Source organism: Dermochelys coriacea, chromosome 2, assembly GCF_009764565.3.
Source record: "Dermochelys coriacea isolate rDerCor1 chromosome 2, rDerCor1.pri.v4, whole genome shotgun sequence".
NCBI lineage: Eukaryota > Metazoa > Chordata > Testudines > Dermochelyidae > Dermochelys > Dermochelys coriacea.
Window position 1 is genome coordinate 113,210,839 of NC_050069.1, and position 13,600 is coordinate 113,224,438.

Sequence of the window (13,600 nt, forward strand, 5' to 3'; positions counted from 1 at the left end):
ATGGAGTTGGGCCGTACTTTTGAGGTACGATATTCCATTGGATTAGTGGCTCTCAGATGTCGTAGTTAGGCCCACACATGGCGATTAGAGTGTGTGAAGTTCAGACCTTCAATGCACTCAATCCACTGATGGCATCTGGCTGAGTCTAGAGACTCTAATAGGGGCTTTGCAACCTGTGGTCTGCCCGACTACTTGTACTGCTGGTGCAGATCCTGGATCTCTTTTGTCCAGTAGGGCATGTATTCTTCCCAGAAGCTCCGGGGATACTTTTCTTGGTGGCGGCGGTAATGGGGGCCAACGAACTGGTTATAACATGATGTTGTTGCAGGGATTCAGATCACCATTACCATGACCCCACTTCAACTTTCTCAGAGTGGAGCTGGATCGCACACTAACCTTCCATCACCATCTGAAGAAGGAAGCTGCCAAGATGAAGACAAAAGTCTATCTGGTCCAGAAACTGACAAGCACAAGCTGGGGAGCATCAGCAGCAGTGTTACGGACATCAGCGATGGCCCTTGTGTACTCCATAGCCAAGTACTGTGCACTGGTATGGACCAGAAGTAGCTATGCTCAACTTGTCGATGTTCAACTGAACATTGCAATGTGGTGCATCACTGGAACCCTCAAGTTGACCCCAACACCTTGGCTGTCAGTACTGTCGCACATTGCTCCCCCATCCATTTGCCACGATGCCACAACCCTTCAGGAATTCCAGAGGATCATGGAAAATGAACATCTTTCCATCCATCAGGACCTTAACGACGTCTCTCAACACTGCTTGAAGTCACGTAAGCCCTTTTGGACCCACGCATTTAACCTTCAACAATGCAACTTCAACGCTCTTGAAGCTTGGAAAGTCAAATGGAGTTCACAAGAAGTCACAAATAAACACTTTGTGAAAGACCCGATGCAGAAGATCCCTGGCTTCAATCTCCCACGAAGTTCATGGGCAACCCTAAATCGCATCCACACAAACCATGGCAGATGCAGATACTTGCTGCACAAATGGAAAATTAAAGACTCTCCAGTGTGTGACTGTGGTCACCAGAACAGACCATGGAACATATAACATCTCAATGCCCAATTCACAAATATGAAGGAGGCATCGCAGCAATATGCTCTGCTACTCCAGATGCAATTATCTGGCTTAACCATCTGAATGTAAAATTATAGTTATTGCTATATCCACATCAGCCACATGAAGAATAATAATGGGCTGTATAGTGTATAGGAACTGGATAACATCCTTTTAAATAGTTTAGTAGCCATCTAATAGGCCTCCCTGTCTTCTATTACAGAAGCAACCAGAACCAGTTAAAACATGGTTATTTGCTGTGCTAATTTGGTTTCCTCATATTTTTAATGTGGGTAAAGAGCTGGTGTAATCCATGTGCCTGATAGGGAGATATCTCTTTAAGAGACTCATTGTGGGGAGGTAAGAGTGAGTTGTGTCTGGGTCATTGTTGCTAGGCAGATTTAGCACTCCACATCAAGAAGCTTCTGGAATTGGATATGGTAGTTTTGGGTATTCTCCAATAGGTTCCCTGTTGCTGAGGTCAGACTCCATGAGGGCAAGCAGTCAGGGTAGCTGCTTTACGAAGGGCCATGTGTCCTGTGTGAGTTGGGAGAAGTTGAGCCCTGGAGCAGAAAGCAGGCTCCCCACCTCTGAAGCATTTTTCAGCAGTGTTTTCTTCAAATTTATACACCTGTGACTTAACTGAGTGGTTGATTAATTAGTTAACTGACTGGCTAGCAGTGATTTTAGTAGAGGAAGAGTCTGCATGGATTCCAACTGAAGATTCCTACAATCAAGTGGAGGGAAGATGTTGTTTTACACTCAGCAAGCTGTATAGATTTGCTGATCAAACACTCTGACACTTACGTGAACTAAACGTAAACTTTTGGGGACTAAGTTTCTTCTCACTGTGTTTCTCTGGGGACTGATCTGTTCAGATTTTAATTTGTTTTCTTTATTTATGTTTATGTATAACTGTGAAGATAATGTCTGTGGATTATAAAATAGCCATGTCATACTGTAAAAATTAGATTATTATTTGTTTCTTTATCATGCGATTTTATAAAGTTATTAAATTAATTTCTTTAGTTCCTTTTGGGACTTGAATGTAGGGAGGTTGATCCTGTGCAGTCTTTACTGAAAATCCTTAGAGACTGAACTCTGGGTCTTCAGCTACTTTTCTATGGGAGTTGTGGGTTTTTTTAGGCACTGTAGAAGGGCAATGAAGTGAACGCCCACCCAAAGATTACCCTAGGACACAACAGGCTGAGACTGAGCTATCTGTCAAAGACCACTTATTACTCTGTGACCCAAACTTCCTGAGAAAGCTTCAGTACTCAGGGACAATTAAATTTTCAGTGAATAGGGGAAGCCTAATGCAAGCAGGAGACAGAGCCTTCTCACTGGCTGGCCCACAACTGTGGAACTTCTAGCCAAAAGAGCTGAGGATGACAATGAGCCTGTTTTATCTATAGAACAAATTCCAAAACTTACTATTTTGACATATCCTTCCCATAATGAACCGATTCACCTACTCCATCACAACAATTGTCATGCCCCTATTCCACCTGCTCTCAGAGGGCTATTGTGACACCCTGTACCCCACATTCCTTACTTTTATATGATTATGATATATTTAGTAGAATGTATGCCTTGCATGGTATCATTTGAAAACTCATAATCTGTTGAACGTTATTATTTGGCAAACTTTGTATGTAAAGTTATGAGACCCTAAAGTATGATAATGATTTTACTGTAACATGTTACAAAGTTAGAAGAGCAGGCTCAAATGAGTTTTTCAGAGACAAAGACACACTTGCACACTAGCAGGCTGCTAAAGAGTCATTACTTCTTTAATCAGAGATTAACTAGTAGGAGAGTTGTAAACAAAATATTTACAATTCACCCGAAGGACAGCTGGCAGAACATGTATGGAATGGAACTGCTAACTCCATGTTCCAGCAAATATATTTCCAGTACAAAGGTCAGAGTATAAGAAGTAGAGACAGTGACCTACTCCCCAGCTCTCCTCCCTCAGCTCTACTCACAGATGTGAGATCGCTTGAAAGACAATAGGAGCATCATTGGATTGGAGGGAGTTGTCGTCCACTGAAAGGCTTTCCAGTTAGTATGGACTGCTGAAAATTTTGGGGTAAGAGAAATCTATTTGCTTTCAAATCTTATTTAGCTTGGTAAAGTTTAGGAAATAGTTTTGTGGTTTTATCCTTTTATTTCTTGTGTAACCAATTCTGACTTTTATGCCTTTATCACTTATAATCACTTAAAATATTTCTTTCTCTAGTTCATAAACTTGTTGTATTCCTTTATCTAATCCAGGGTGTATTTGGATTGAATGGGACTTGGGGACTACACTTGAGACAACAAGGCTGGTGCATATAAACATTACCCTTTGTTGGAATGTTGGATTAATATGAGCTTATACGCACAGGGTTTTACTGAGCAGTAAAAGGTGCCCATTTCTGGGGTGCAAGGCTGATGTTGGGGAATTTGTTAGTGTTGCCCTGTATATAGTTCATGAGTGGCTGGGAGAGCATTTGTGTAACTTTGCTAGGAGTGACTTTCCATGCTAATGGCTGTGTGCGAGCAGAGCCTAGAGAGGCTGAATGTTACTAGCAAAGCAGAATAAAAGTCACCCTGAGCTGGAGAATTAACACAGCCGTTCAACAGTCCAGATTGTACCCTGGGGGATGTCACAGCTGTACTGGGACAGACTGTTCAAAAAAAGCTCAGCACCCAATGTGCTGTTCTCTTCTGATAATCTTGCCATAAGTGTCACAATGGGAGCCGAGCAATTTGGTGCTCAAGTTTATACCTTCCTCTGAAAATGCTCTGCTGGCACAAGCCCACTTGCACCTGTTACTGCAGTGGCAAGTGCCTGATAGTGTGGGCACAAAATCTTTGAAAATGTGACCCTCTGACGGCCAGTCCAAAAGGTACATAGATAATTTCTAATTGTGCTCCGGAGGCAATGGGACAAGATAACTGGGGTTTTGTGGACTACGTTACAGAAGTGATGATAAAAACAGATGAGTTTATTAAGACAGAGTGAATCCCTGATGACATCTAAGTCTAATTAAGCCAGGGTACTCAGCTTAATGGTTTTGTTGTAGAAGAGGTAACTGTTTTGGAATTGAATACATTTAGGGCAGCTCTTTTGGAAGAGGATATTGTACTTAGGGGTGCTATTTCCAGGGCCTATAATAACAAACACATTCATTTAAAAGACTATGCTATTTTAAACCATTCTGAAATCCCTCCAGCAGTTTAATGTTGCTATCCTGAAAGGTTCTGATGGAGCAATATAAGCTAAGGAAGACAAGGGTCTTCATAACAGCCAAGGGAGTCTGTTTGTAGCTTGGAATAAATATGCAGTTCAAACAGTAATCATCCTGACCAGTGAGAATGGGCAACACTCATAAGAGTTCCATGCTTAAAAATAAGAAAATAACAGAAACCTTTCTCTTAGTCTCGATGAGAATCGGTGGCAGAAGTGCTCTAAGGTTATTGCATTAGGGTGACAGCTTTTACGTACTTCTTTTTTTGATGTAGCCCATGCATTTTAAAATCTAAAATATTGCAGCTGGTACTTTCCACTGAAGTCTGATTGTTTTTCTTTTGGATTCAGAGTTGATTTTCTCACTTCTCTCTTCGGGGTGCAGTGTTCCTCTTTGCATGCAACTGAAAGATGATGAGCCATATTTGAGGTTTATTTGATGTACTTTCTCTGAACAGAGCCTAGTAATCCAAGGGATTTATTGTTTTGTCAATTAAACATTGCTCCTCTGACTTAACTGACACCACACAAACAACCTTCTTTACACTCTTTCCTTCAGCACTGCAGTGATCGGTTGCTTGCTGCTCAGAAACTCATATATTGGTAATATCTTACTACCCAGTTCTTCAGCACAGTCTATTCAGGTAAGTCTGTAGTCAGTGGTGGCAAGAAAAAAATCTTGAAATTCTCAGTGAGTCACATTCAGAATTAGCATGAAAGGGTGCAGCTTCAATGACTGTTTGATGTCATTCAGTATAATTTAAATCAGTCCAAACTATTTAGGATTAGTGCACATGAAAATGTGTAATAGAAATCTGAGGCAGCGGGGATGATAGAAACCATATTATTAAATGTTTACTTTCATTAACTGGAAATACAAAGTGCTAGGTGTCAGCACTTGAAAGTAGGCTGGCGAAGGGAGGACGCTGGAGCCCCTTCCCCCAATTCTGACTGGTAGGACAGAGGTAAGGGGAGCCACAGAGCTCCTTGGTTGGAATGTCCTATATACAACAGCTACTTGTCTGGGCATGGGTAGTGGGTGGCACAACTTTGCATGTGTATGGCTCATGGAAGGTTCTTCCTGGAATCCCTTCCTAGAAAGGTGTTGACAGCAGGAGCCCAGCACATTTTAAAAGTCAGATTTTTCAGAACTGCAGAGGTACAACTACATGGACAAATACATGCAGAGTTGTGCTCTTAACTGGCATTTTCACTTTTGTTGTTTTTATTCTGGTTTCACAGTGTGTATTTTCCAATTAAACTACAAACATGTATGCATTTTTACATCCAGAAGTGTCTGAGCACAGGACTGGAAATCTGACCCTTAATGGTGAAAGAGAGGTAAATATGTGAAGCAGACAGCTGATAATGAAACCTCCTGGGCCCTACTTAGACATTAATACCGCCTTTTAAAAAATAAATATACAAAATTAATAACTGCCTTTGCTTTAGCCAAGTCCTATTTACTACATTGGCCGTATATCTATATATCCATCCTTTATAGTTTCCAGTGCATCAGTGGAAAAGTGGCATCTTTCTATCACATTCTTTGCTTCACTATAAGATTGCATTGGATATGCCAGATCACAGATGCAATCTTAAACAGCACAAGCAGACTTTGTGGAATCATATATACAACAATAACATAATCAAGATTCTATGAACAGCAAGCAAATACCTTATCTGGCACAACCCTTTTTTCTAAACCATCAAGGCATCTCTAAGTGGACCATGCACAAGAGAATGAATATTTAATTCAGTGCATGATATTTACATATTCTATTACCTATAAATGTCACACACACAAAGTTATTGGAAAGGGGCATAATCGTATTTCAAAAGTTTGGCCTATCTTAGAAGAGAGACATAACCATAATTACGTCATAAAGAAATAGTCAAACTTTTTAACTCAGAGGGTCATATTGGCTGCTTGCCAGAAGCCCAACGACTGCACCTGATTTGCATATATATTTGCATAATTTTAGAATCTAATATTTTTCTCAGATTAGTGTCTTGTTTGCTAGATGAATAGAATTTGCATGTTCAACGGCATCAGAAAGCTGCAGTTGATCAGTTTTGCCCTCATCCCGCAGCTACAGTGCGGGGATAGCCCCGGGCTGTATTTTAGGAACCCATAACTATATTTCCTCTGTCCCCTACAGCATGATGGTCACATTATTACCTGGCTCTATTGCTATCAATCATAACCAGAACGTTTTTCCAGATCAGGATGGATTGTGGGGCAAAGATTTTTTCATACATTCAGTAAGTGTGTGCAGGATAGTCATTTCAATGCCAGTTCTAATCCAGTGTTCTCATTACTTGAAAACACAATGAAGAGAAGAAAGTCATGGCAAATCTCTGAGCTACTCAGTGACATGGGATGGAATGGTTGTGTTATTTCATTATTTGTTTTCTCAGACCACATCCACTGGAAACCTGTCCAAAACCATTTTCCTTATGGGTGACACTTCAGGATGTCTCACAATGTTTGAAGCACTCATTAAGTCAGAGGTTCTATTCCACCCTCTCAAATGATTTTTCTGTATTATAGACTACTAAGGCTGTATCTAGGGGCAGAGCTTTCATTAACAATGGACACAGCCCTTCTAACTTTGAATTTGGTTGCAGGACTGGTGCAGAAATATTTTTGTCTGGATGCCAGACCGAGTGGAACACCATCTCCAATGAATGCCACAACTTTTGCTACTGCTTGTAATCTGCACTGTGAAGAGAATGAAGCTAATCAAACTTACAAATGGTGCAATCCATTTCCTCTTTGAGACACAATCTTTGAGCAAAGAGAGCAGTAGAAAGCCCTCCTTTAAGGTCTGAGGAAACATCTTTTTCGAAGATGTTGACAGAATCTCTTAAAAACAAATAACCCCTTTTTGGAAATCTATCGGTCCAGCTGCCTCCCAAGTATTTTCTATGTGGTTGCACCATTGCCTACAAATTACAAATTGTGACATCTCCTCACTCCCACTGTAAATGCAGAAAAGAGAGAGAGAGAGACCTTACTGGGGAGATGCATCATTGTTTCTTTCTGCCCTGGGAAACTGGTGCGATAGACTCCATTGTCTTACATACCAAACCCTGAGGAGGACACTAAAGCCCATATCCCAAATTTCAATGGGCACTAGCCCCCTAGATGCCTTTAAGGATCTGGGCCTACATGACTTGTGTTACTTATTGCAGTATGCTGAAGAAATTTGAAAACTCATCACCTGCTTTTCATCAACATATTTATATCATTTTGGGCACATGCTTATAGCAACTGCTATGAATCACATTAAATATGACTTTTTATCTTTCTCTGATATCAGCCCCATCTGCTTGACCTCATCTCATCTATATTCATTGTTGCCTTTAAATGCTTCTCAATAGCCTTTAGGTAGAAGGCACAGATAAAAAAGTCCTCCATGATCATGGAATGCATGATAAGGTATTGCATAGTTAATTGTTGTTTCTTAAGGACTCTCTAGGAAGGAAAAGCAGTGCATTGTACATTCCTGAGTAGAGAGAGAACATCTGCAAAAACTTGAAGAGAAGCTGATTCCCCTTGCTGTCTGCTTTTACTACTGCATTTTTTAAGAAGCAGCATTAATTTCACATTCAAGGACTGGTGTCTTTTTTGAGTATAAAGCATCTGTGTTATCCATGGATGTAGCAAGAAGAATTATATAGTGTAATGAAATGATATAATCATTATAATACCGTACTTAATTTTATAGTACTTCTGCTCTTGAAAGTGTAACCCCCTTGGCGCCCTTGAGGGAACAAACTCAGGATATGGGGTGCGCATTATCTACCGAGGGCCCAGGTTATCCTGCTAGTCTGGGTCTCCCTGCTGTACTCATGACTCCTCCCACTAGTTATCTGGATTATTCAAAATGATACTCCAATGGCAGTGCTTCCTGGGAAATAATGGGTAATCCATCCTACCAGGGCATACTGTGCTCATGTCATAACTAAGTACACAGTTCTCAAATTACCAAGTAACTCCAATAAACTATATAGAAACAACAGAAATTATAAACACAAAAATTGTAAAGAACAAGTTATACTAAATAAATATATATGAATGTGGCTAGGTTGTTTTAAGTGAAATATATATAGGGGGCGGAGTACCATAAACTTTTTTTCTCTATGTTTTGGTCATCTAACACAACCACAGCAAAGTCTCCCTGACTCTAATTGTTAACTCAGCCCTCTAACATGTCTGTCCCCAGTCGGGCTCCCTGTTGGTGGTGCACTTGTGGATGCTGCAGGTACTGTGGTCCAGTGTCTGTCTTATCTGAGGGATCTGATGATCCATGGACCAGTCTGCATCTCAGAAGTAGCTTTTCAGCTCCAAGGGAACACTCCTCACACTGGGGTAACAAGTTTAGATATAAGCTTTCCACTTTTCCTCCTGGTTGAGGTGACTGTTGGTGATCAGGCTGCAGGCTGAGGCAGCTGAAGTAGCTGGCTGAACTGTCCGTCGGGCAGTCACTTCCTTCTCCCTGGCATCTGGGCTCTGGGATAAAGAACCCAACAGATCTCCCCTCTTTGGGGACATCTGGGGCCTGTTACATTAGTTCCCTGTCTCCAGTCTCTTTTCTTACAGGAAGGTTGACTGTCAACAGGGCAGCAGCTCTGTTGGGATGCAATCTTTGGCCCTGGCAGGGCCCACATACGTTTCACAGCTCCACTTAAGGTAAGAGGTGTTGGGGAGGTTACAAAAGCAATTTAATACTATTTATTAATGCTCACCATAATGTTATGAGGAAGAGAGGGAGTTACAAACAGGAAAATGAGGCAGAGTGATTTGCCCAAGGATACAAAGGAAGTCACTTTCAGAGCTGGAACTAGAACTCAAGAATTCCTTGCCACTAGACCTATTTTCAGACAAATAGAAAAGCAATGCCTTCCTCCGATACTCTGCAGATGTTGTGGATTCCAGGCTAGCTATGATGGTTTCAAAGAGCAAGAGGGAAGGATGAAATGAGGGCACATAGCAATCTCTTCTAAAATATGGAAGCCTGCATCTATTTGCCCATATCAAACAAAGCATTTAAGTACACAGTTAACTTTAAGCTTGCGAGTAGTCCTATTGACATGTTTTTTGTAAGTCCTTGAATTAAGTTTAAACTAAGTTCTATCATATAGGCCTGCAGCTTGTACTTTAAAATATATATGTTTCTCTTGTGAAAGGTGAACTGATCATGTGACAGTGGGGCCTTTCCATTAATTTTTACTACTTATTGAATATTAGAATATGCTGCAGATGCTGCTCTGGAATATCAGTTTAAACTTACACTCACATCTAACCATACTTCACAAACACATTATCATTGCATTCTAGTGCGGTATAGCTGCTCTCTGACAGAAGTTGTGAGTCAAATCCCACGTCTGCATTTAGGCTCATAACAACGCTGACAAGAAACTTTTACCACTTGAAGTGCTATCCTATGGAAGAGATGATAAATCAAGGTCTCTGGAAGTGGCAGATACAAGTTAAGGACCAAATTCTGCTCTGACTTGTCCTTGGCCTCTACAATACCATTGAAATCATACTCTGACCCTAATGCTCTCCAGCCAATCATGTGATGTCCCCAGTCTTGGGCCCAGGACTGAGAGTCCCCAGGTGCTGCCACATCCTGGCCGCCATGAGCTAAGACGCTACTAGGGCTATAGCCCTTGCCAAGACACCACCCACAGCAGCTCTGATTGGAGGATTGCCCAGCTCCATGATTGGTCAAACTACACTATTTAAGCCTGAAAGAGGCAGTTTGTTTGAGCAACAAGGTAGTTTCATGTTGTGGCTGCTCTGGACCCTCCTTGTGCCTGCCTTCTGCACCCAATCCTGCTCTGCTCTGGCCTTAACCCTGCCTTTGCTCCTGTTCCCACCTGTGCCTGCTCCGTGCTTGATCTTTGCCTCTTCTCCTGCCTTTATGCCTTGCATCCAATCCTCAGTGACCCAGGCCTGGCTCTGACCCCAGCCTCTGACTTCTGATCCTGACTCTGGCTTGACCCCTGGCTCTGGCATTTGGCATCTGACCACTGCTCTGACCTTAAGCTTTGATTCCTGATTCTGACTCTGGCTTGGCCCCTGGCTCTGGTAACTGGCAGCTGACTCTGGAGCTGATCCTTGGCTTTGTTCCGCAACCTGGATGCCTGCTCTGCCCCCTTAGACCTGACTCCTACTCTATTAGGACAGATCACCTACATTCCAGTCCATAACAATTCCCTTGCATGTGCTATTGTCCTATATTATGTCTTTGATCTTGTCTAATTCTTCAGGATGTGGAACACGTTTCGCTCCGAGTCTGATCTTGCTGCCGTTGAAGTCAGTGGAACAACTCCTGGGAGCAAGATTGTGCCCTATATTTGTAAAGTGACATGTAAGTTACCAGACCAGTACAGATGACTGATAATAAACAGAGATATGATTAACAATAGTGGTACTTTTCAAAATGAAAAGGGGATAATCATGGTGCTCTGGCTAGGATAACTGTGCTCCATATAAACAATTCTAATATCTTGGGCAGAAGGTGTGAGAGCTACTCTGAGTGTATAATGGTAGCTGTGTTTTCCTGTTCAGTCATTGCATTATTATGGCCAGATTCTAGAATTAGAACTTCATAATTCTTGGCCACTAGTCTGTTGCACTGCAGTAAATACAGAGGAACCCAACTGCCAAAAGTGGAGTTCCTCTGGATTTGCACTGGTGCAGATAAGGTCAGAATCTGGCCCCCAGTACTTATCCCTTTGAGGTCTCTCCATTTATCATGGGCTTTCTATAGAACCCATCACCTTAGTACCCAAGTGTACAGGCCCTGAATGTGCTACAGCTAAGAGCTTTATGATAAGCATGGCATTTATTTAATTACGATCAATAAAAAAGAAATACATCCTGCATAAAAGTCCAGAGGGCAATGGCAGCTGCCCATCTACTGGCCTTGCAAAATTTTTTGTTTTAAGCTATACATAAAATAGTATATAAGAGAAAAAAAGTCCTATTTTTTCCTTTGAGCTAGTATAGTTGCTGGATTCCACATTAGCAGGCTTCAGCCAAGGTAGCATCAGTTATGTGCTGTACTGTGCTGTACCTCTAGGAAGCATTTTGCATTGTAAAACAATGCTTGAACTTGTCTGTTGATTGTGCCTAATGCTGGTGCTTAGCCATTCAAAATAAGTGCTGCCTCTTGTAACAAGCTGCAAAGTGGAAAGGAATGGTTTAATCATGCTGCCATGCCTCTCAGCAAGGATGCCATAATGAAACATTGACTTTATCCCTCTTTCAGTGTAAATAAAGCTCATCAGACTGCTTATATTACTTATTTTTTTTTAATTGCTCCCAAAATAGCATTCTTTTCCTCCTCCTCCTACTCCCCCAAAAGTGTGAGAACCCTTGTGACTGGGCAGTCTCTCTGCTTCACTCAGGAACTGACAGAAAAAAATAAATCTCTGCTTTAAGGACAGGTCTACACTAGAAGCCCTACCTCAGAGCGGCCGTGCCACTGTAGCGGGTCTGGTGAAGGCGCTCTATGCCCACAGGAGAGCGCTCTCCCCTCAGCATAATGACTCCACCTCCGCGAGAGGCGGCAGCTATGTTTGGCAGGAGAGCATCTCCCGCCAGCACAGCCCCGGTGTGGACAGCGCTTATGTTTCTGTAACTTTCATCACTCAGGGGGCGTCTTTTTCACTCAGCAACTGCTCCCTTTCTGACTGACAAGATTCCATTTTCATGATCACTCTCCTTCCCTCTTTCTGCAAAGCTTGCTGTCCCTTGCCTCTGCCCCCTCCATCCACTCACACCTGCCATGGCCTTCAAACTATCAACACCTCTCACATCTCTGCAGATCTGAGCCCCCTCATTCCCGCTTGCTCCTCCTTGGCTGCCAGAGATTCCCAGGTTGATTCTCTCAGTTCCATTTTCTCCTCCACCCTTATTCACCACACTGTCCATCTCACTAGCCTCCAAATTCAGCTCATGCCTTGTTCCTACTCCCTCTCCTTTTATTTCCATGCCCCTGAATGCCTGCAGAAAAGGGAACTGAGTGGCAGGCAGACTTTCTGCATTAAACATCTTTGTCTTTTCAAATCTTCCTCATGCAACAGTCCTTCTATTCCCAGCAAGTCCCAGGCCAGCTACCCACAAAGACTGTTTGTTTGTGACCTTTAGTTCCCTCCTCAATCCTTCTCGCTCGCCATTCTCTTTCCTAGTCTGTCGTAGCATTTACTGACTTCAAGTGGAAGGTTGAAATGAACTAGTCTGAGCTTCTAGCAATTTACGTTCTTCCTTCCATGGCTCTCTCTCTTCCCAATAGCCTTTGCTCCCAGTCTCTGATTCCCCTTGGCCCTCGACCACCATGTCCTCTCAGCTACTAAGTAGCTGTGCACTTACCCTTCCCAGAGAGGGCAGCATGATTAAACCATTCCCTTCCACTCCCTCTTCTCTCACTACTGCCTCCTTCCATTCAGTTCACAAGCATGCTCTAGCAATCCCCATCCTTAACTAAATAAAATAAAAACAGGCAAACAACCTCAAGTCCAGTGTCTCCTCTGCGACTATTCTATCTTCCTTTCCTCTCTAAGTTCCTTTAATGGGCCACAGCTGCTGTAACCTCCTTCCCTCTGGCTTCCTAGATGCCCCTCATTATTCCCCACAAGCCCATCAAAAATGCAGCTGCCAAAATGTTCTTCCTCGATGGCCAATCAGATCATGTCACTCCTCTCATTAAATCCACAGTCTATGAAGATTAAATGTCTCAGCCTAACCTGTCATCCAGCCTATGTCGCTGATCCTGTGTCCTGACAGCAATGCAACCCCACCGACCTATTCACTTCTTTCTCCCACTCCCATTGCTGGATCTTCTTACACGCTGCCTCGTGACTACCCAGCCCCAGTACACCTCTGTCTTCTCATTCAAAATCCTCCTCTGCCTCAGGGCCCTCAAACACTAGGCCACATCAGTCCTCTGCCCTCCCCACCCCGTTATTAGCTACAGGGGAGTGAAAGATGGAGGAGAAAGTGGATGTTTAAAGGAAAATGGATAACAAATTTTACCTTGCCACCTTCTCTGAGTCCCCCCCAGAGTCTTTCGGTTTGTATGCTCCATAGGGTAGGGTGTGTGTTTATATGTCTTGTGCAGCGCCAAACACATTGTTAGTGTTTAACAAATGATTAATGGTAATAAAAATAAAAGGCTCTGTTCCCTCCACTTGGTGAATGGGAATTGCTCATATACAGTGGCTGTGTAATCAGGCTCCCATCTCAGCAGTCTGTTGTCAGAGCGACT

At 42.6% G+C, this 13,600-nt stretch overlaps 1 long non-coding RNA gene across 1 annotated transcript; it reads left to right on the forward strand.

Annotated features, from left to right (window-relative positions):
• The first annotated feature begins 3,056 nt into the window (after positions 1–3,056).
• Positions 3,057–8,409, forward strand: LOC122458766. Its single transcript, XR_006279003.1, has 4 exons — positions 3,057–3,170; positions 4,873–4,957; positions 5,556–5,654; positions 6,945–8,409. It is a non-coding gene; the product is annotated as an uncharacterized LOC122458766 (long non-coding RNA).
• Positions 8,410–13,600: the final 5,191 nt, after the last annotated feature.